Source organism: Pleurodeles waltl, chromosome 6 (genome assembly GCF_031143425.1).
Source record: "Pleurodeles waltl isolate 20211129_DDA chromosome 6, aPleWal1.hap1.20221129, whole genome shotgun sequence".
Taxonomy (NCBI): domain Eukaryota; kingdom Metazoa; phylum Chordata; class Amphibia; order Caudata; family Salamandridae; genus Pleurodeles; species Pleurodeles waltl.
In genome coordinates this window covers 1154918483-1154943402 of record NC_090445.1, presented here as the reverse complement: position 1 = coordinate 1154943402, position 24920 = coordinate 1154918483, and the positions used below count along the sequence as shown (strand labels likewise).

The 24920-nt window shown below is 46.4% G+C and overlaps 1 long non-coding RNA gene across 1 annotated transcript in view; it reads right to left on the bottom strand.

The window, feature by feature from the left end:
- Positions 1 to 23962, bottom strand: part of LOC138300698 (uncharacterized) — a 51126-nt gene extending 27164 nt beyond the window's left edge. Inside the window, exon 1 of the long non-coding RNA XR_011204986.1 lies at positions 22674 to 23962. This is a non-coding gene — a long non-coding RNA (uncharacterized lncRNA). The remainder of the gene's footprint in view (positions 1 to 22673) is intronic.
- Between the last annotated feature and the right edge of the window lie 958 nt (positions 23963 to 24920).

Here is a 24920-nt window from a genome sequence, read left to right as displayed (position 1 = left end):
AGAAGTAAAGACAATACTCAGTGTAACCAAAAATAAAGGTATTTATTTAGTTGACACAGTACCAAAAATATCTTAGAGACAATACTCCTTTTGGAGGTAAGTATTATACACAATATATACACTAGACACCAAAATTAGACAAGTAAGTAGTCATAGAACAATGCAAACAATAGGAAATGCTATAGAATGCAATGGGAGAAAAAAGGCCTGTGGCAACACAAACCATATACTACGAAAGTGGAATGCGAATCACGAATCCCCCCCTAGACAAGTGTAGTGTGTGCAGAATCGCTGGGAGAATAAGAATGCAGTAAAGGTAAGTAAATTACCCCACCCGAGAGCCCAGAAAAGCAGGAGTAAAGTACTGCAAGTTTCCATAGGACACACTAAACACCTCGTAATTGGGATTTTGCAGCAGTCAAGCAAGTCTGCAAAGAACAACTGCTGGATTCCTGGACCTGAAAACCTGCAAAGGAAGGGGACCAAGTCCAGAAGTCGAAAGAAGTTCCGGGAAGGATAGGAGCCCCTGCCAACCCAGAAGAGGGTGCAAAAGAAGAGTCCACGGTTAGTCGAAGACTGCAGAAATGCATCCTAGGAAGATGCCAGCGGGTTCCTGCATGATGCAAAGGGTGTCCCACGACGTGAAGATCGTTGCAGACTTGATTTCATGTTGGAAGTCGCCAACAAGCCTTGGCTAAGACAAAAGTGCGTTTTGCATCAAAATGGTGCTGGATGGACCGAGGAGGGACCTGGGGGCCTCCACTCTGTGTGAGTAGGAAGAAGGTGCTCTCAGCACCTTAGAGAGCCCTCAGGATGCCAGCCAGCACCCCCGGAAGTCCCAGGACACGGGGACAAAGGAGATGCAGAACGCGGTTGATGCAGCACAACAAAGGAAGGTCCCACGCCACCGGAAAACAACTCAGCAAGTTGAGCGTCACAGGATGGAGTGCTGGGGACCTGGGCCAGGCTGTGCATGAAGGAATTTTGCAAATAGTGCACCGAGGCCTCAGGAGGTGAAGAAGACGCAGTACAAAGGGGTACCGTCGCTCTCTAGGAAGGCAAGGTCTTACCTCATCCAAATTGCGTCAGCAGGACCTCAGGATAGTCTCTGTCGATGATGTCCACCCTCTATGTCCTTAGGAGCACGCTTTTCACTGTGAGAGGAGTCCAAGAGTACAGGTCATCATCTTGGAAGGTGCCTGATGGAGCAGGGGAGTGAATGTCACCCCACGGGAGATTTATTCAGTCCTTCTGGTGCAGGATGAAGACAGGGAGTCCTCAGAGCGTGCACACCATGGAAACTGTTGCAGTTGCTGACTTGGAGCTGAGGTTGCTGAAGAAAAGTATATCTTGTGGATACTTTGTTGCAGTTACATCGTTTCTTGGAGGAGGCTATGGTTGATCCGAGGTCAGTGGAAGCTGAAGTTGTTGCAGAGGATGCCTGAAGGAAACTTGCCAGCAGAATCTGAAGAGAACCCACGGGAGAGAACCTAAATATCCCAGAGGGCACCTTACAAAGCAAGATGGCTGAAGTCTGGGACACACTGGAGCAGCTCTGGGCACCACCCTAGGGTAGTGATGGACAGGGGAGTAGTTACTCCCCTTTCCTTTGTCCAGTTTCATGCCAGAGCAGAGGACAAGGGGTCCCTGAACCGGTGGAGGCTGGCTTATGCAAGGAGGGCACCATCTGTGTCCTTCAAAGCATTCACAGAGGCTGAGGAAGGCTACCCCTCCCCAGCCTGTAACATCTATTTCCAAAGGGAGAGGGTGTAACACCCTGCTCTCAGAGGAAATGCTTTGTTCTGCCTTCCTGGGACTGAGCTGCCCAGACCGCAGGAGGGCAGAACCCTGTCTGTGAGGTGGCAGCAGCTGTAGCTGCAGTGCAAGCCTCAAAGAGCTGGTTTGGCAGTACTGGGGGTCCATGGTGGAGCCCCCAGGATGCATGGAATTGGCTCCCCAATACCAGATTAGGAATGGGGGGGACAATTCCATGATCTTAGACATGTTACGTGGCCATATTCGGAGTTATCATTGTGAAGCTACATATAGGTATTGACCTATATGTAGTGCACGTGTGTAATGGTGTCCCCGCACTCACAAAGTCTGGGGAAATGGCCCTGAACTATGTGGGGGCACCTTTGCTAGTGCAAGGGTGCCCTCGCACTCAGTAACTTTGCACCTAACCTTCAGCAAGTGAAGGTTAGACATATAGCTGACTTATGAGTTACTTAAGTGCAGTGAAATGGCTGTGAAATAACGTGTGTGTTATTTCACTCATGCTGCAATGGCAGGCCTGTGCCAAGGTTTGTCTGGGCTCCCTATGGGTGGCAAAAGAAATGCTGCAGCCCATATGGATCTCCTGGAACCCCAATACCCTGGGTACCTAGGTACCATACACTAGGGACTTATAAGGGGGGTCCAGTATGCCAATTGATATTGGTAAATGAAGTCACTAGCCTACAGTGGCAAATTTAAAAGCAGAGAGAGCATAAGCACTGAGGTTCTGATTAGCAGAGCCTCAGTGACATAGGGGGTGATTCTAAGCCATTCTAAGCGGCGGTCATTCTGGGTTTCCCACTGGGCTGGCGGGCGACCGCCGAAAGTCCGCCCGCCAGCCGAGTGGGAAACACCCTTCCCATGAGGACGCCGGCTCAGAATGGAGCCGGCGGAGTGGGAAGGTGCGACGGGTGCAGTTGCACCCGTCGCGAATTTCAGTGTCTGCAAAGCAGACACTGAAATTCTTTGTGGGGCCCTCTTACGGGGGCCCCTGCAGTGCCCATGCCATTGGCATGGGCACTGCAGGGGCCCCCAGGGGCCCCATGGCACCCCATACCGCCATCCTGTTCCCGGCGGGCGAACCGCCAGGAACAGGATGGCGGTATGCGGTGTCAGAATCCCCATGGCGGATTCCCATGGGCAGCGGAAAGTCGGCGGTACACCGCCGGCTTTCCGCTTCTGGCCGCGGCTGTACCGCCGCGGTCAGAATGCCCGGCGGTGCACCGCCAGCCTGTTGGCGGTGCTACCGCCAACCTCCGCCCTGGCGGTAATTACCGCCAGGGTCAGAATGACCCCCATAGTTAACCAGAACACATACACACACATTAGGCCATAAACTATGATCACTGGGGTCCTGAACAGCAGGATCCCAGTGAGACAGGCAAAAACATACTGACATACAGGTAAAAATTGGGGTTACATGCCAAGGAAGATGGTACTTTCCTACAACAATATTCTGATCATGGCTCAAAGCGAGGAATCAGTGTTGATGCACCTGTTGCGGACTGTCAAGCTTCTGAAAGATTTGGGTCCTCATCAACTTGGAAAAATCGATCTGGACTCATCCAGGGCCATAGAATTCTTAGGCTTCCAGGTTGATTCTGTCAAAGCCCAGCTGTTATTGCCTCTGACAAAGAGGAGTTCTATCAAGAAGGAGTTGAGGCGAGCCCTCAACTCTATGATTATATCATTGAGGACCTTTGCACAGAAGGTAGGCCTCTTAATCTCCTCTATTCAGGCCTCTTCATTACTGGGCCTTTGAGTGATTGAAGATAATGTATCTTCACAAGGGATTGCCCTATTTGGTACAGATTTTGCCGTTGGACGAGGCCAGGGCAGAGAGCTCCTGGTGGCTGGCTTACACGGATGTGTGGAACAGGAGGGCCATTTTCACATCAGTGCCGGAAATAGAAATAGAGTCAGATGCATGTCACTAGGGCTGGGGAGCTCGTTGTGGCTCAGTACAGACAGGGGGCTGGAGGTCCTCGGAGGAACTAACGCTCCATTTCAATTGCCTGAAACTTCTAGCAGGAGTGTTTGCGATTGGCTCTCTTTCTCCCCAGCAAGGCGGAATGTTGTATCCCACAGCACACTGACGACATGACGGCGATTCGATATATAAACCGGCCTGGGAGGCACCAGATCTCGAGTCCTGGTGGAGATTGCCAAGGAACTCGGACAATTTTGCCTCCAACATCATCTTTCTGTGACAGCGGAGTATATTCCGGGACACGCCAACCTGGTGGTGGACTGGAACTCTCACTTCCTTAAGGATGCCAGCGAATGGAAACTCAGCCCACAAGTATTTCACAATCTGAATCTTTGGTGGGGTCCGAGTTTGCTGGACCTATTTGCATCAAGACTGAATGCTCAGCTGCCAAGATTCTTCAGTTTGGAGACGGGATCCTCTATCTCTATAGTCGGATGCCTTCCTTCAGACATGGGAGAAGGGTCTGCTCTACGCACTTCCCCCATTCTCCATGATTCAGAGAGTACTCTCTCAGGTGAGGAGAAAGAAGGCAGAGATCATTTTGGTGACGCCTGTTTGGAAGGCTCAACCGTGGTTTCCAGTGGCGGTCACTGTCATGTGCACACCCGATTGCTATTCCAGAGGATCCATATCTGTTGCTGGATCCAGCGGGATTACCTCATCCTCCGATACTAGCAGGGCAGTTGTCACTCTTGGCATGGAGGTTTTCCAGAGATGCTGGCAAGTGCTGGGAGTTTTGGATAACGCCATGTTTTTCTTGTCCCAATCTTGGGCACCTTCCACTCACAAACTATATGAATCTTCCTGGAGGAGATGGGTTTGTTGATGTGGTGAGCAATGCGTTGATCCCATGGGAGTGAGTATTAAAATGATTGTTAATTTTCTTTCTGACGTACTAGCACAGGGCCCAGTTTACAGAACCATTATTAATTTTAGTTCGGCGGATTCAGCGAGTCATCCTCATTTAGAAGGTAAACCTGTAAGCAAGCATCGGCTAATATGCAAGCTGCTGCTTGGTATCAGGATAGTTAAGCCTCCTCAACCTAGGTATTTGTCGTCATGGGACGTAGATGTTGTCTTATGTTTTCTGAAGACCTGGCCTTATAATGAAGATCTTTCACGAAAACAACTGTCAGCAAAACTTACCCTTCTACTTTGTCTGTTGTCCTGCTGACGTTTTTCAGACGTTCATGCGTTGGATTTAGCAGGTAGAGTATTTACTCCTTCAGGAGTTTCTTTTGCTATTTCTAGATGTACAAAGACTGCATCTAGATGTGTTTCTTACCCAGCGTTTCCCCATCATCAGAAACTATGTGTGGTCAAATGTTTAAAAGCTTTTGAGGAGTGTGCTTGTGAGATTCGTAGAGATATTCATGGGCAATTGTTCATTTCATTACAGAGTCCCTTTGGACCTGTTTCTGCTGCAACTCTGGCAAGATGGGTCAGATGGTTATTGGGGGAAGATGGGATAGATATTTCTATGTTCGGAGCTCACTCTGTTCGGAGAGCTATGGCCTCTAAGGCATTTAGCACTTGTTCTCGTTTAGAGGACATTATGACAGCAGCAGACTGGTCTTTGGACTCGACTTTCAAAGTTTGTTATCACAAACCTTTTGTTGATGTGGCTTCTGCAATGGTGGAATAACTTTGAACTCGCATAATCTGAAGATTCCTGACATAGAATGAAAAAATGTCTGCTTACGCGTCAATAATTTTCAGTTCTATTAAGGACATGGAGGCTGTAGTGTGGAGTCAGTGACGTAACTGATTGCAGGCACTACCATTAAGCTAGTCATGGGTGAGGGGATGCCAGTTGGTTACCCCCTCATGATACTGTATCGTGTTGTGACCTCGTGGGTTAAATTTATAACTAAAGAAGGCCGGCGGGCGTGGTCAGATAAGAACCAAAGGCTGAGGTGACCTGCATGCTGGCCAATGCTAGAATCACAACTATGAGTATGTGTTTTGCATATGCTTAATCACGCTGGAATATCATCGGGCTTAAAAATCACCTAAGTCACAACACAGCATTTGGCGATGAAGGGTAACGCGCCTACCGTGCCCGAAACTCTGTGGTGGCCGCTGTCTAGACAAGTGCTGTGCTCGTGCCATGTGCAGTTTCCGTCAGCAGCGCAACCCCAGGAATTCCTGGAACCAATCCGGACCCACTGCTATCGCCTCCACCACCGCCCACAAACAGTGACGTGAATATGATCCTTGTGGTCAGATCTGCCCTCCACGCCTGCTGCAGATTGGGATTTGGTGCGCATGCGCCGCCGCAGGGCACGTCTGCAGCCTTCGTGCAGGCCCAACTCTGGTGCACTGTTCGTGCCTTGAGCACACCCGAGCACGAGTCTGCCTCCTGTGTTGCCCTGCAACCAACTGTTGCCTCTTTCACCCTGGGCTAGGGAGGACAATGCCCAGGGAGCCCTAAAAAAAAGGTGAATAAACACAGAGACGAACAACCACAACAAATTATAAATAAAAAGGACTACAACAACACACATGAAAGAGAGGTGGGACACGTTTCAAACCCCAGGGGTTGCTCCCTGCCAGTTCTGCATCTTCAGTCCTCATGAGCTGAGCAATCACCACCCACAGTGCCCCAGCACATGTGAGGCCCAGGCTTCAGTACAGAATGTGCTTCGTACACTGGCCCCCCAGACTGCAAGCAGTGACACGTGGACATACCACAAGACATTCAAGACGACCACCATTCCACCCATCGAGCCTGTCCTTGTAGAAGGCACTCCGTCAGCCCAAGCTCCCAGATAGAAGGGCTGGGTAGAAAGGGTCCTGCTGTTCTTCGAGGACACCAAAGTGGAAAACACCCAGAATAGAGCAATGATATTGCACCTTGGAGACTGGGACATATATAGAATCTCAAAGACGCTCGCAGAGGCCACCCCCAAAACCCATCTTCCGCTCGTCGCTGCCCTTATTGTGCATTTCAAGTCTATGGCGAATAAGGACTATGAACGTTTTGTCTTCTGACAAGCCCGGCAACAGGCTGAGGGACCCATTGACACCTTCCACATGAAATTCAAGGAACTCGCCAACACATGTGGATTTGCCAATGAGACCGAGGAAATCAGAAGGCAAATTATGCAAGGGTGTACCTCAGCAAAAATGCACGAGCAAATTCTAGAAGTATCCAGAAGGTCCCTGGCTGACATCCTGATGATGGGACGGACTAAGGGGTTATCACAAGCATGAACATCCCATATGGAAGCCGCCCTACAATGGCCAATCAAAGAAGAGCCGGTCAATGCACTCACACAAACGCCTGCAAAGCCCAAAGCCAACACCAACAACCCACCACCTACAACATGCAGCTACTGCAGAGGACCCACACACTGCCCCACAGACTGCTCGGCATGTGGGAAACAGTGTGCTGGGTGCGTCTACCAATTCCTGAAAGTGTGCCGGTCACGTAAAGATCGAACCACCACCACCACTGTTAATGCTGCCTTTAGTACACCGGACAAAGACGGTGACATGGGCGATGATAACGAGGGAAACACACAATTCACTCCATCTTCACCATAGGAACGGCTGCCAAGACTCTGCGGTGCCTACCACATGCCAGATACTAGTAGGGGAGCACCCAACCCTTGCGGTTGTGAACAGTGGGCCTCCATCAACATTATGAACCTGATTACGATCTTGGCAGAGGGGATTACTCCGTCCCAAATGTGACAGATATACTGTCCGCCATATTACAGGTTCCATAGGATATATGGAAGTTGTAATATGGTGGGCGGGACATCCGTTACATTTAGGACCGAGTAATCCCCTCCGCCAAGGTTGTAATCAGGCCCTATGTCCTCAGACACATACCACCACATGACTCCAGCCCTCAAGACAAAGCCCAGCAATGTAAAGGTCGTTGCGTACGGCCAGGACCAACTACTTGCCCTGCGAGGCAGATTCAGAACTACCCCCTCGTAAGTACCTCGGTGTATGAAAGCCCAGGTGTATGTCACTGAAGATGGCCCTGGCATGCTGCTAGGATGCCAGGAGGTGGAAGCCCTGGGCATTGTGACTTTTGTGTTTGCGGTGCATCAAGGGTCAGTGACTGACATCCTAGAGGAATTCCCCAAAGTATTCGATGGCATTGGATGCCTGTGAAACAAGGAAATAAATCTACATATTGATGACTCCATACACCGGTGGCTCTTCAGCATCGAAGCATTGTGTTCCACCTCAGGCCACAGGCATAAAAGGAACTTGATAAGCTTGAGTAAGCTGGGATCATTGAAAGAGTGACTGGGCCCATGCCATGGGTGTCTCTGATCTTAGTCACCCGAAAGCCGAAGCAACCTGACGAAGTGCGAACATGCGTGGAAATGGTACTCCCAAATGCTGCAATCAAGAGGGAACAACACCTGACCCTCAGGATATATTACTCAATCAGCGAACTGAGTGGAGCCAGCTGGTTCTCCAAGCTAGATCTGCGGTCTGGGTACCACCAGCTCATCCTTGCTGAAGAATCACGCTACATTACAACTTTTTCCATGTATGTTGTCCTCCGGCACTATAAGCGCCTGAACTTTGGTATATCCAGCGCCGCAGAACTGTTCCAAAATGTGATCCAGGAACTCCTAGCCGGTATACCTGGTGTGCTGAACGTCAGCGACGATATTTTAGTCTACGCCAGGACAATATCGGAACACAACCTCTAGCTGAGAAACATGCTTCAACGAATCAAAGAATCAGGTTTTCCGCTTCATCTCAGAGAGTGCGAATTCCTGAAGCCGAAACTCCAATATTTGGGTTACGTGTTTTCGTTGGATGGAGTCGCTTCCAACCCGGGGAAAGTACAAGACATCAAGGAAGCATCTCCTATCACCACAGTGTCTGAAGTCCGCAGCTTCCTGGAGATGGTCAACTACTCTGGGCGATTCATCAAGGACCAATTGATGTTGACCCAACCACTCAGAGGCCGGACCAGAGCCTCAACGTCATGGTTCTGGGGCCCAACCCAAGAAGCAACGTTTATCTCCACATGGAAGTCCTTTCTACAGACACGATCCTCAGGTACTTCAACCCCAGCAGAGAAACCACCATTGCGGTTGACGCTGGTCCGAAGGGGCTAGGTGCTGTGTTAATGCAAAACAGGACAACGATGAATGGTTACCCATCGCATTTGCCAGTCAGTCTTTGACTGATACCAAACAAAGGTATACGCAAATTGAAAAGGAAGGAATCGCGGTACATTGAGGCTGTAGACATTTTCACTTGTACGTCTATGGCAATCGTTTCACAGCAACCACAGACCACAAGCCCCTCATCCCGCTGTTCAACAGGACAGCGTCAAAGCCACCCCCGGGGATCGTAAAATGGTTACTTCAGCTACAGGAATACAACTGCCATCTAGAATTCCAATCCGGATCCACCAGTCCAGAGGATTACCTGTCACGGCACAAAAGAGCCGCCACTGAAGAAAAGGAGGATGAAGCACAAGAGGTAGAGTAACACATGAAGTATATACTGGATCGGTCAAGAACTCTACCCCTCTCTGCTGAAGCTATATGCCAAGCAACAAAAACCAAGATGAATGCCTCCAGAAAGCGCTCAAAGCCATTCAGAATAACCAATGGCATACCCTCAAGAAACAGTGGACACAACTTATTTCAGAGGCATGGCAAGCTTGTACCACGTCTGACAGGAGCTGTCTGTCGATCCTGAAGGGTGTTTGTTATAGGGGCATCGGGTGCTCATTCCCTCTTCTCTCACTAATTGGGTTGTCCAGTTGGCCCACATCGGGCATCAAGGAAAGGTGAAGACAAAAAATCACCAACTGATCAAGGTCTGGTTCCCCTCAATGGATGAGAAGGTGGAAGCGTTCGTCCACTCTTGCGAATGGTGTCAGGCCTCAGGGGAATCCAGCCGGCCGGCTCCCGTAGAGACAGAGAAGGGGCCACTACAACCATGGGCTTCAGCCAGTCTGGATTTCAGAAGCCTCCTGGATGGGAGGCTGTAATGATATTTGTGTTTTGACCACTGACTCCACGTTGCACTTAGCCTAGCAGCACACCATCACATTAGTGACCGACAACTTTTTGCCTATTGACTTTATTTTAGCATTAGCCACTGCCACGTTAAATGCTGTAAGTAATTGTCCATGCTCACGTTACACAATATGCTCATGGTTTTATTCTGCTTATTTTCGTGTTCTTTCCCACCAAGGGCTTAGGCTGATAAGAATGTACTAGGACGGCAGGGAACGGTTTTGTTTTGAAGGGCATCTTTGGATTTTGGTCAAGTCCCGACGTGTTCTTTTCAAAGCTGGCCTAAAGTAATAAGCATTTTTTGAATAATAAACTTCTGCAGTGAGAGGGAGCTTCTAGAATTTTCCTCTCTTGTTTGTTCAAATTATAGGAGGCCGAGACCAAATGGACTGGGGTGTGAGTGATTCAGATCTCAGACATGCTGAGGACGCTGAGGTGTGTTAACCTTCCATGTGAGGATAATTGATCTCTCTCTCGCCACAATTGATTCTGGGATCCTTGATCTGATGCTGATAGGTGGGAGATGAAGCAGATGTGCCCTTGCCTCATGGTTATGCATATTTTTTAATTCATTATTTGTTTTGCATTATAATATAGCTACACATATTTGCTGTGTATATTGCAATGGAGAATCATTTGTACGTTCATTTCATTGCTGTGACCATTTGTAAACGTGTGCTTTCAGCATACTGACCTTCCTTTACGAACCTTGCGAAGTGAATTATTAAATGTCTTCTTTAGACTAAGAAGCGCATTCCAGAGCTTTTTGTCAGTGCATGAGTGTTTCAGCTCGGTCATTGGTGAAGCAAAACATTTTGGCGTAGTCGGACAGTCTAAAAGGACTTTGGAGGTTGAAAGTGTATAATTTAAAAGTGAAAATATGTTTTTATTCAGAGAGTTAAAGGAAGCACCGCAAACCTTTTCTGAAAATGCACATGAAATTAAAATGCCTTATGATGTCTTGGCAAACGTATTTTCTTGTTTATCAGGACTTTCTAAATTTAGGGATGGGTGCTTGGATAAAACAGAATTAATAACTGTATTTATATGTTTAAAAAAGGTGCTTTTTGAACAGAATTATGTCCCTTTTTTTCTTGACAGGAGGGTTTGGATACATTTGTCTGCTTACAGACAAAAGCATGAGAAATGTAAGCAGTTAGAATATGAAATTACTAAATTACAGGAACAATTTATTGACACAATAAATACTGTAACTATGCTGTCTTGTCAGAATAAATTATCACAAGATAAAGCTGATTTTTCACAATCCATTAATGAGGAGGTTACAAAAGGTGGGGGGGCAGTGTGAGCTACATGAGCAGAACGTAGTTCGTGCTCAGCCAATATTTAGACGAAAAATACAGAGTAGCCCACAGAAATTGGCAGGAGTTGAAATGCATTCTTTAAAAGATTACACCCAGCAAGAAGTTAAGGATGTTAAAGATATATTCACTGAGCTTTTGCAGAGTAAAATGTGGCCAGGACATAGAGAGCTGTTGCAACAGGTAAAACAAAAGATTTTGGAGTTTGCTACTCCTCGCACTAAGCAAGAGACACAGCGATTCATGGGATTGTTGGCTTTTTGGAGAAAGCATGACCCTCATCTGAGTAAAATCTTGACCCTTTGGTACAAAGTGACAAGAAAAAAACATGAGTTTGAATGAGGTGAAGAGCAGCAGTGTCCTTTTGATTTGGCAAAAATAAATAATTCAACAGGCTTTGGACTTGTGGACAGTGCAGGAAGGAGACATTGTGTTGCATGCAACTATCCAAGGACAATATGTAGATTGGAGCAGGTGGCAAAAGCAGAGAAGAACAGGAGTGTCCCTGGGGTTCTGGACTAAAAAGTTATCTGATGGGACTTTGAAAAACTTGAGAGAGCATTTAAGTGAAGCCCTCCAGATTCTGAATAACATAGACCATTACAAAATGTTCAAAATCTCCTGATACAACCACGTTTGGCCACCAACACCATTGTGTACTGGGAAATAAAACCTGGAGCTTCAGCTCCTTACAGAGCCACATCGGAATCTGCAGGTCTTGACCTACATGCTTACAAAATTGCCCAGCTTGTCATAAGTCCAGTGTATGGAGGATTGGTGAGGAAGGGGACTGACCCAGCCCTTCTGACAGTACAAGGAACGGGAGGTTTTGGTTCAACTGACAAAAACCCTTATGCTAAGGTGTGGGTGGAATCCCCAAATGGCCCTCCAGAACCTGTAAAAATTATGGCCAAGGGCCCTAATAATGCCCTGCTGATCATAAAACTAGGAATGGAATATGGGAGCACATGCCAGCTGACAAATGCTATTTGCAAGAAAGATCATACTTGTTTCTTTTACAGATCAGACTACAGCTTGCCTCTGATCATGTGTGTGCTGTGTGGTCTCCCACCAGGCGTGTGCAGTCAGGAGGGACATCACCCCCAACCTGAACCTGATTGATCAATCATGTTGCGCAACACCCCTTCTTCTTTTGAAGGGCAATACCTATGGATCCATTGGGCGCAAGTTGTGCTTCACAGATCAACGTTCTGATGGGAATAATGCGGAGTACCATGGATGTCCTATCAACCTGTTTGATTGCAATTCTAATGGAACCAACAACATGGCTTGTTATCACCTGGTGACTGCTAAGCATGTCTAAGTTGCCAGTGGCTGACTATTCTCATATGGGAACCTCAATTTTACCGACATTCCAGCAAACATTACAGGTGGACCGTGTACCTTTACATGATCAGGACTCATGATGTTTCCATCTAACTCTATATCAAATCGTTATCCTAGAGACACTGTTCAATTAAGTGAAGATGTGATTCAATTTTTATCCCAATCAGAATATATACGCTTAAGTATTTTTATTGTATGTGTGCCTGGTTTACATGAATGATCAATAAGTTAATCCCACTTCCAATGCTTTATAGTGATTGCTCGTCATTTCATTATGTTGTTGTGTACAATGCATACCTAATGTACCACTCTCTAAAGTGAGAGGGAGTTTCTAGAATTTTCCTCTCTTGTTTGTTCAAAGTATAAGAGGCCGAGACCAGAAGGACCGGGGTGTGAGTGATTCAGATCTCAGACATGCTCAGGACACTGAGGTGTGTCATCCTTCCCATGAGGATAATTGATCTCTTTCCCTCCACGATCGATTCTGGGATCTGGCGATCTGATGCTGATAGGAGGGAGATGAAACAGATGTGCCCTTGCCTTATGGTGATGCATATTTTTTAATTCATTATTTGCCTTGCATTATAATATAGATACATATATTTGCTGTGTAAATTGCAGTGGAGAATCATTTGTACATGTGTTCATTTCATTGCTGTGACCATTTTTAAACGTGTGCTTTCATTGTGCTGACCTTCCTTTACGAACCTTGCGAAGTGAATTAATAAATGTCTTCTTTAGACTAAGAAGCACATTCCAGAGATTTTTGTCAGTGCATGAGTGTTTCAGCTCGGTCATTAGTGAAGCAAAATAGAGACACACCATGGTTATGATAGAGGTTTATTCGAAATACCCTAAAGTAGAGGTCATACCATTGATGGCTGCCGAGGTAATCCCCAAGATCGAAACAAATCATAGCCACCCATAGTCTAATAGCATAGCTGAAGACAGATAATGGGTCTCCTTTCCAGGGTCATAAACTGGCGTCAGACCTTAAATCGACTGGCATACACCATCGAAAAATTACTCCCCATTGGCCTCAAGCAAACAGGGAGCTGGAAAGGTTTATGCAAACGCTTAACAAAGTAATCCGCATAGCCTCAGTTTGAGGACAAGCCCCTGAACTAGCTATCTACTCCTTCTTACGAGAGTATCGGCAGACCCCGCATTCCACCATGGGGCGAGCGCCAGGCTACCGATCCATGGGAGGAGTGGTTGCAGATAAAATTCCCCACCATCCCTGTTGGGCCGCTGACCCGGTGGATGATCAGCAAATGCACAAGTGGAGAGAGAGAAGGAATGACAAGGCCAAGCGACGCCAGCGTGCTAAAGTCTCTGACTTAACAATTGGCGACCTTTTGACCGGTGTCCCTGGACCATCATCCACCGACAAGGCACCATGATTGTTTCTAAAAGAGGATCCGCCATGATCACCAGGAACATTTTGATGTTCAAACGGATCTACCCTTGCTGGTCCCGGCCAGTTGGAGAACATGATTCTCCCTGAAACTGATCCAGAATCTAGATCGGAAAGCAGCGATGTCATGCCCATGATGCCGCCGTGTCCTCACCTAGTAGGCAGCCCAGCTGCAGGAAGTGAAAGCCAATCAGCAGCCTCCGATGTTGTTGGACAGTCGGGAGAGCTCACAGATCGAACCACCAATAACCGGGATGAACTACAGGGAGATCCTGTGCCGTCCCAGTAGCTGAGGGCCCATGTGGTGGAAGTAAAAATAGTTAGTTTTGAAAACTTTGTCACAGTAATGTTGTCATCTGTTTCAGGGAGGAATGTAGAGTTGCGCCAGTGAGGTAACTGGTTGCGGGCACTACCATTAGGCTAGTCATGAGTGAGGGGATGCCGATTGGTTTGCCCCTCACTATACTGTATTGTGTTGTGGCCCCGTGACCATGTGGATTAGAGTTATAAATAAAGAAGGCCGGCAGGCGTGTTCAGATAAGGACCGAAAGGCAAGGTGGCCTGCATGCTGGCTGATGCTAAACCCAAAACTACGTGTCTGTGTCATGCATATGCTTAATCACACTGGAATGTCATCTGGCTCATGCATAACATACGTCACAACACAACAGAGGCGAGGATTATCCCACTCATGAAACAATTTATCTGGTTCTATTGTTATTTATAAAATTGCTGATGATGTGTTTTGCACAATGTTGAATTTTATTTAGATGCCCATCTGTTGTTTCATTGGTATGGACTGGGTATTATTTATTTCTTTGTTTGTCCATAGGTGCAGATTAAAATGGTGCCTGAATGATCTATTGAATCAGTAGAAGAGAGGCTTTGTTTCTAGGTCTTCAGCCCAGTTGACAGTCAACGTCTTGGGAGTCTGAGATTCAGTTTGTCGGTTGTATTCCAGTTCTAAGGAGTCAAGTAATATGATTTCCACTGCTTACAAAGAAAGAGGAAGGACTGTGTTTGCAGGGACAGATATACATGGGGCGGACGTGATTGGTGGACAGTATGGGTTACTGTGGCGCTAGGCAAAAGTAGTTTGTGTTTTAAATGTTTTGATTGGCCGCTGTTTGATAATCAGTAAAGAGAAAGAAGCCTAATTCTATGTCAGGACTGGAGACTTCGGATTATCTGACAAATTGACCATTCTATTTTGCCTAGTCTCCTGCAGAAGAATGTCTGACATCAATGCCTTAGACTTAGCAGGTAGAGTGTATTCTCCAGACAGAGTTACTTTTTCCTTGACTAGATGTACCAAGACCTTCTTGAGGCAAATCACTTATCCTTCCTAGCGAACCCTAGGTTGTGCATTGTCCAGCGTATGAAAGAATACGAAGACAGCACTAGAGAATTTCGCCAGTCCTCTGGAGGCGAACTCCTAATTGCTCTTCAGAAGCCATTCCAACCGGTTTCTTTGGCCACTCTGGCTCGCTGGGTAAAGTGGATCTTGTCAGAAGCTGGTGTAGACACATCCAAAGTTGGCTCTCATTCCGATAGAGGGGCCATGGCGTCTAAGTCCTTCAGCCTAGGATCACATCTTCAAGATATCATGAGAGTAGCAGATTGGTTTGCTAATTCCAGCTTTAAAACGTTCTATTATAAACCAATTGTTGATGTGGCTTCTTTAGTTATACAACAGCTGTGAACAAGCATAATCCGAAGCCTCCGGTCCTGACATAGAATAAAAAAGATTCTAGCTAACGCATCAAGAATTATGCTAGTTCAAAGCTGATCCACCACTGCAGAAACAACATAAACAATAGGTTTAAATGTGGAGTCTGATGACCAACAAAAGAGTCTTAGAGGCCGTAGCTCCTCGAACTGAATGTGCCCCAAACATAGAAACATCTATTCCAGCTTCCCCCAAAATCCATCGAACACAACATGCTAGGGTAGTCACAGAGATTGGACCAAAAGGTTTCTGCAAAGAAATGATCAATTATCCCTGTAAATCTCTACGGATTTCACGAGTACACTCCTCATTAGCTTTTAAACATTTAACAATGCATAACTTCTGATGAGAAGGAAAAGCTGGATAAGAGACATATCTAGAAGCTGTCTTGGTATGGTTTGAAATAGTAAATGAAACTCCTGAAGGAGTAAATACTCTACCTGCAAGATCCAGTGCACGCACATCCGCTACTCGCCGGCAGGACAGAGGACAAAGCAAAATAGTTAGTTTTGCTGAAAGTTGCTTACGTGAAATATCTTCATTACATGGCCAAGCTCACAAGAATCGTAAGACTACATCTACATCCCATAGAGATGAATATTAGGGTTGAGGTGGTTTAAACATTCTAATACCACTCATCAGTTTACATACTAACGGGTATTCCCCTGCCGGTTTCACTTCTATATGGGGATGTCCCGCTGAAATCGCCAATCTAAAATTGTTAATGGTTCTGTAAGCCAAAATCTGCGAGGCTAGGTCAGAAAGGAAATTAACAATCATACTAAGAGGCGTCCCCATGGGATCAAGACTTTATTTACCACACCAACATACCAAACTCTTCAATGAAGACTGATATCTTGTGAGTGGAAGGTGCCCAAGATCGGGACAAGAAAAACAATGCTTTGTCCCAAACTCCAGGCACTTGCCATCGTCTCCGGAAACTCTCCATGCCATCAGTGACAATTGTTCCATTAATATCAGAGGATTTGAATACCCCACTAGGTCCAGCAACAGCTGAGGATCCAGTGGGATCGCAATCAGACGTGCACATGACATTGACATCGCCACTGGAAACCACAATTACGCCTTCCAAATAGGCCTCACCAAAATTAATTCGGCCTTCTGTCTCCTCACCTGAGAGAGTACTCTGAATCATGGCGAAAGGCAGAAACGCATAAAGCATCCCCTTCCCCATGATTGCAGAAATGCGTCGGTTCCCAACACTAAAGGATCCGGCCTCCAAGTGAAGAAGTGAGTCATTTGAGCAGTGAGCCTCAAGGCAAAGAGATCTATCAAACAAGGGCCCCAATTTCAACCTGTGAAAAACTTGAGGGGTGAGTTTCCAATCGCTGCCATCTCTGAGGAAACGGGAGTTCCAATCCGCAATCAGATTGGTTCGAACCGGAATACATTCTGCCATCACAGAAATGTGATGTTGCAGTCAAAACTGCCAGAACACCTTTGCAATTTCCACCAGAACCACAGATCTGGTCCATCCTAGACAGTTTACATACTGAACTGCCGAAATGTTGTCCATTCAAAGAAGAATGCAACATTTCGTCTGTCGGGGAGACAGGGAGCGAATTGCAAATGCCCCCACTAATAATTCCAGGCAGTTGATATGGAGCTTCAATTCCTACAGAGACAACCGGCCTCCTGTCTGGACTGAACCACAACAACCACCCCAGCCCCAACGACTGGCATCCGACTCTATAATCATCTCCGGGACTGATGCAAAGATGGCTCTGCCGTTCCAAACATCCTTGTTGATCTCCGCTCTGGCTTCCTCTGACAGAACAATCTGTTCCGCATAGGATAAGCCATTGCGAAGATGCATGATCTTTAGGCGTTGTAAGGCTCGGTAATGAAGAGGCCCTGGAAAAATCTCCTAAATGGATGAGACCAAAAGACCCACCAATCGTGCTAAGGTCTTCAATGATATAGTCGGAGATGCAAGGGCTCTCCTCAACTTTTTCTTAATAGAATTCCTCTTTGTCGGAGGTAATAACAATTGGGCCTTGACAGAGTTCACCTGAAACCCTAAGAATTCTATGACTCTGGAAGGGGTCATTACCAACGTCTCCGAATTGATAAGGAACCCTAGCTCCTGAAAAAGTTGAACTGTCCAAGACAGATGTAACAAGACCGACTCTTTTGTCTGAGCCATGATCAGAATACAGTCCAGGTATATAATGAGGCGAACACCTCTTTCCCTGAGGAATTGTACTACCGGTCTTAAGAGTTTGGTAAAACACCATGGAGCGGTGGAAATACCGAAAGGGAGAACAGCAAATTCGTAATGATAATGTGCGGGGAACTCGGACACTCTCCTGCATGTTATGAGACTTACGTTTATGCTTGCCAGACGGCTTAGGCTCGTCCTGCTCCTGGTCAGAACCTGAAGAGTGTGAGTCAGAAGAAGGAACACCTTCCGTCAGAGTATAGGACTCTAAACCAGTCTCAGACACCTCCAATGCTGGAAAAGAACCATATTCATGGTCCTTTATCACAGATGCAGCCATCTGCGCCAAGATGTCTGCAGATGAAGCTGGACCTTTTAAGGCTCCTCGGGCAAAGCCCACCTCAGACGGCTGGTCCTGTTGAGACCCCGATTCAGGAAGAGAGCATCCTCTCCATTCATGTTGGCCAAATCTAACAGGAGGCTGGGTATAGGGTTTCAAAGCCTTAATAAGAGCCTGATTCACTGAGTCCTTGACATGATACCCCAGGGCCTCTACCGATCTCTCCTCAATATGGTGCTCATCAGTTACCTCAGGAAGATCCTGATAATACTCATCCTCTTCAGCGTAGTACGCCATGATTGCTGAGGATGGATGAAGGAGATCAAATGGGGGGGGGGGAGGGGGAAACGGTCTCAGCAGGAAAATCCTCACAAAGTGAGAAAAACAAAATATATATAAATATATATTTTTAGTATGTAGTCAACAGCAGCTTAAAATGTGGAGGGAGCTCCTGCAAATTTCCCCAAGGTAAAGCCTCAATACGATTAAGTGCCCCATCGGGCGTTCAAGGGCTAGAAATATTGCTGAGGCAAAAAGACGTGAGTGCAGCGTTCTCCCCGATCCGATCGAGAAACAAAGGCGATCTGGGGAGGACGCATGTGCGCCGTAAACATAGAAAGAGGACTAGACCGCTTTCGATATGGCCGCAGTCTAGGAGTCCTCAGGACTCCTATGCTGTTATCTCGGGCAGGGCCCGTATATGCAGCGCAACGAAGGCGCCTCAGCCCGCCCCTCTAATGAAGGGGCTGGAGTCTGATGCGGAAAACGATCGCGGACGAAGCGATTGGTTGCACCACAAAAACAAGGCAATAACAGCACCGTGACGCGTTTTGGAGCCCTGCTCCCGCTCCACGCTGTGATATATATAAAACGCTGGAAAAAACAAGCGGTAAGAAAAATGTTAACAAGCATAGGAAAGTCACTTATCTGTAGGCTGCAAGCAGCAAAGAAAGAGGATGGACTATGTTAACAGGAACAGATATACAGGGGTCAGACCTGTGATTGGTGGGCATTATGGACTACTGGGGTTCATGGGAAAGATAGTTTTTTGTTTTAAGTGTTTGATTGGCTGCTGTTTAACTTGCAGTAAAGAGAGAGAAGCATAATCAAAAAATGTCTAGCTTACGCAACAAGAATTTTCAATTCTATTAAGGACACAGAGGAGGGGATAATGCTATCTCTTTCTTTACTGTCAACACACAGCAGCCAATAAAAAAACAGCACTGCATTTCCCAATATCTTTACAGCCTCGTTATGACCCCCAATCAGGGCCCACCACTTAGTATATATATCCTGAATGTTATAGTGGGTCCTCTTTCTTTGCTCAAGTAATTTCGAGAATCAAAACACGAACCAAAACCAATCATCGTAGTTGTGGCGCCAACCCACGGAATCTTCCCGGCGAGGGAATTGAAACAGCACAACGGTGCAACTCATAGCCGAACAGCTCTCCATGATGGAAATCAGGAAGATCTCAGCCGAACTCCTTCAAATGGTTTTCTCATCTGTAAAATAAAAAAACTGACGTAATATCCCCAAAACTGAGAAAATGCGACATATTACATAGGGTGGGACAACATTTATATCATAGTGCAATATGCCGTAGACATTAAATGTAAATATTACCCATATCACGGGTGGGATTTATCCTCGCCTCCTGTCTTTAATAGAATTGAAAATTCTTGTCGCGTAAGCTAGAAATTTTTTGATTCTAAGTCAGGACCGGAGGCTTCGGATTATGCTAGTTTATAGCTGAGCTATAACCCCAGAAGCTACATCTACAATAGGTTTATGATAAAACAGCTTAAAGGTAGAGTCTGAAGATCAATTTGCCGCTGTAATAATATCTTCCAATCTAGATCCTGAATTAAAAGCTTTTGAAGCCATAGCTCCTCTAACAGAATGAGCTCCAAAAACAGAAACATCTATTCCTGCTTCTTGTAATAAACACCTGACCCATCTTGCTAAAGTTGCTGAAGACATAGGGCCAGAGGGCTTTTGCAACGAAATCAATAATTGACCAGAATGATCTCTCTGAATTTCACGAGTAACATCTTCATAAAACTTTTAAACAATTCACCGCACATAACTTAGAATTGTCTCTAAAACTTGTATAAGAAATACATATAGAATTTGATTTTGTGCATTTAGAAATCCGAAAAGAAACTCCTGTAGAAATAAATACCCTACCTGCAATATCCAGAGCTTTGACGTTCGACATGAAATCAGACAAAGTAACATTGTTAATTTTGCTGATAATTGTTTTCTTGATAAACCCTCATTAGCTGGCCATGCAACCAGGAATTTCAAAATTATATTTACGTCCCATATAGAGGAATACTTTGGTTGAGGAGGACGCACTAAACATATACCACGTAGAAGTTTACATCTTAAAGGATGTTCTCCAACAGACTTACCATCCACTCGAGGATGCTTGGCCAAAATGGCCGACCTAAAATTATTAATCGTCCCATATGCTAAACCTTGTGCCGCTAGTTGTGACAAGAAATTAGCAATCATCTGCACTGATGTCCTCAAGGGATCCACACTCCTCTGACTGCACCAATCCAGCCATCACTTCCAAGTGAAGACATAGCTTTTATGTGTACTAGGTGCTAGGGATTGAGAGAGGAAGAATTTAATGTTCTTTGATACCTCAGAGACCTGCTCTGACATCCTGATATTCTCCAGGCCATGAGCGACAATTTGTCCTCCAGAATGTAAGGATGAGGCTGCCCCATTGGATCCAACATGAGATCCGCTGATCTCAGAATTTGCACTGGGGCAGCACAACAAAGGGACAATACTACTGGAAATCATGAATGGGCCTTCCAGCATGGAGTTACCAAGATCATCTACACCTTCTGACGAAGGACCTGGGAGAGAACTCTGTGAATTATGGAAAAGGAGGGAAACGCATAGTTCAGTTCCCCCGTCCAGGACTGAAGGAAGGCGTCCGAACTGAGAGCCATCGGATCTGGCCTCCAACTGTAAAAACCGGGAAGATGAGTATTCAGGCGGGACGCAAACAGATCCACAGAAACTGAAATACTCTGGGGTGTAATCTCCGATCGCTGACATCTCGGAGACATCGAGAATTCCAATCTGCTACTACATTCACCTTGCCCGGGATGTATTCTGCTGTGATCAAAATCTGATGAGCTAGGCAAAAATGCCAAAAGTCATTTGCAATCTCTGCTAACATCCTGGTTCGCGCCCCCCCCCCCCCCCCCAAGTTTGTTGATATACCTCACTGCTGATATGTTGTCCATATTCAGCAGGATACAACATTTCGTCTTGAGCGGGAACAGAGTCTTCACCACAAAAGAGCCTGCTAAAAGCTCTAGGCAGTTGATATGCAACTGTAGTTCCTCCGGAGACCACCGCCCCCTGTCTCTATCTGCCCACATCTGACTCCCCAGCCCCATCTGCTGGCATCCGAATTTATGACAACCTCCAGAACAGAGGCAAAAATTGCCCTGCCATTCCAAGCGTCATTGTGAGCCAACCCTCATTGAAGCTCCGTTTGGGCTTCCTGAGATAAAACAATCAGTTCAGAATATGAAAGAACCTTTCGAAGATGCATAATCTTCAGTCTCTGGAGGGCCCGATAGTGCAGAGGGCCCAGACAAATGGCTTGAATAGACGAAGCTAGGAGGCCTACCAATGAGGCAAGAACCCTAAAGGAAATCGAAGGAACAGACAATGCTCTCTTCAACTCCTTCTTGATAGCTAGTCTCTTGGTCAAAGAGAGTTTCAATTGGGTCGAGATGGAATCTGTCCTAAACCCCCCCAAAAATCTATCCTTTGGGAGGGCTCTAATTGGGATTTCTCTGCGTTTATAATGAAACCTAAATCCTGAAGCAACTGAATCGTCCAGGAAAGGTGGGGAAGAACCAGACGTTTCTCCTACGCCATGATAAGAATGTCGTTGAGATACACTATGAGACACACTCCCTTTTCTCTGAGTCACTGCATGACTGGGCGCATGAGTTTGGTAAAACACCAAGGGGCAGAAGACAGACCGAAAGGAAGAGCTGAGAATTCGTAACACTTGTTTTGCGAAAAGATCTGTAGGAAACGGTGATGAGGCGCGAAAATAGGAATTGTCAGATAAGCATCTTTGAGATCTAAACGGACCATCCAGTCGCCTTCTGACAAAAGATCTCGGAGTAGATGAATGCCTTCCAATTTGAAATGCCGATACACAATCCACAAGATGAATTGTCGAAGACTGAGCACCAGGCGAGAACCCCCTCCTTTCTTTTGGACCAGAAAAATAGTACTGATAAACCATCTGGGGTGAGGATGAGAAGGAACAATGGCCCCTTTCCAAAGAGGAGCCACTAGTTCTTGATCTATGAAAGCCCTCTATAGATGGGATAAACTGAGAGGGGGCGGAATGAACATCTGTTCGGAAGTTGAATAAAATTCCAGATGGTAACGTGCTACTGTCTCTAGCACCCATGCATCGTGTGTGATTGAAGCCCAGTTGTGCACAAAAATACTCACTCTACCCTCCCCAACAAAATCTCCCGGGAAGAAAGAATTGTTACCTGGTTGAGAGGAACTTTGGTTGTATTGTCCTCCTCTGTGAGGTCCCCTGTGATTGCGACCTCTGTAACCTCTGCCTCTCGAGGGGTAAAAGTTGGAGTTGGCTTGGTAGCTGGAGTTTCCTCTGCCTCTATGGTATGGACAGGAGGTCTGGGAATTGAATCGGCCTGGCGCCCGACCCCCCAAGTATCTGGCCCTTTGAAAAAGGCCACTGTTAAAGACCATCCTGATTGAGGTCTGGGCCTTATCCAAAGCCGAGAAGGTAGCCACATATTTGGCCAGGTCTTTGACGAATCTGTCACCAAACAAGAGTCCATTAGCCGCAGGACCTGTGTCAGAGGGCGCTAACTCTGCCAATTTGGGATCAATGCACAGTAGGAGAGACTTCCTATGCTCCGTAGAAATGGAACAATTAGCGTTTCCTAATAAACAAATGGCCCTTTGTGCCCATTCAAGCAGGACGTCGAGATCTATTGATTCTTGTGTTTCCTTAGCTTGAACCTCTAAATCTAAAGTCTTCGTGAGGGGACCAGAAATATCTAACAACTTATCCTGGCATCCCGCCATGCTTTATCAATGCCTTTTTTCGGATCCTTAGCATATTTTTTAAGGAAAGTTACCAAGTGAGGATCCAGTTCAGGAGTCTCTGCAACCTTGCCGGATAGGACAGGGTGAAGGCATTCTGAACGCAACGTGCAGCCAATGTCCTTCTAAAAACTTTTCCGGAGTCTAGATTGGACACACAGCGCCACTTCCTGACATGGGGTCCATTCTGTGGATCTGGGATGTACTAGAGCATCAGGGTCAAATAGTAAATTCTTACTGAGGGGAGCTCAAAGGAGCTTCAGCATGATGCGTCTTACGCTTGCGTTTGGCCTGGGTTTTGTCACGGGACGACTTATCGTAGAATTGGGCTCGTCAGAAGTATTCAGGGTAGTCTGCAAAGAAGCAGTAGTTTTTTGGCTCTTAAAGGCTTCGTACTCATGATCATTCAAAGTCGCATTAATGGACTGTTCCAAAGGGTCATACAATGATGACTGGCCAGGCTGATTTATATTGACCTTTAAAGGGGTGGGGTTCCCCGAGCCTGCACCAAAGCATCTGATGCCAAAGTTGAAGATAGGTTGCACAAACGGCCGCAGGGCTTTCACTAAAGCCTTTTTCACCGAATCTTGAACGTGGAAGTCTAGAGCCTCCACCAGGCGCTCTTCCATGTGCTGATCATATTATCCAGCATCATAAGCCCCAAACTGGTCATCATCTGGGTATTGTTGGGCCATGTTTTTCAGTGCAAAATAAGATAATATATCAGAGGTCCCAAGTGGCAGATCACTGTAAATATAAAAGGGGGGGGGGGGGGGGGGGGGGGGACACCCAGGTGCTAAAAAGGGAGCTAAAATCTCCCTGCCAGTGTTTCTCAAACAAAGCTTGCAATAACCTGGAGGAAGCAGCACCTGAATCCCCTCGAGCAAGGCTCTGTCGCTTATTTCAGCCCCTCCGGGAGTAAAACGGGGGGGGCGCACGGAGCTCAAAATTAACTGTATTGCCGAAGCGCGCTCGCACCAAACTCGAAAAAAAACGGGTCCGTGCCCATGCGCGAAAACAGCAACAGAAAGAGGACTGCACTCCACATGGTGCGGCCGCCCCTAGCACTCCTCACAGGCGTTAATAGAATTCGGCAAAGAGTTATGCCGATGTCAAAAATACCTAAATCGCCACGAGCGAGCGCTAGTGAAAACTAACACAAACAAAGGTGCCTGAAGTCAGAAAGCTGCGCCGAATTTAAATATACACATAAAGTTAACATACAATCGTAAGGCAAAAAGTGAACGTACTTAGCCCTGCATGAAGCAGCAAAGAAAGAGGACGGACTATAACATTCAGGATATATATACTAGATGGTGGGCCCTGATTGGGGGACATAACGAGGTTGTAAAGATATTGGGAAATGTAGTGCTGTTTTTAATTGGCTGATGTGTGTTGACAGTAAAGAGATAGCATAATCGGAAGCCTCTGGTCCTGACTTAGAATCCGAAGCCTCCCGTCCTGACATAGAATTACTCACACGTGGTCACTGACATTTGAGAGCTCCGAGATATCCACTTGGTATGTTTCAGCAAATGGTTGATTTACATTCCTCCCACAAACCCTCTGATCGGTCGTATGACAACAAAGCTTCTGCAATATGACTTTTTGAGGCAATCCTTGTACAATACCATGTAAACAATTCCTTGCGAAATTCATTTTAA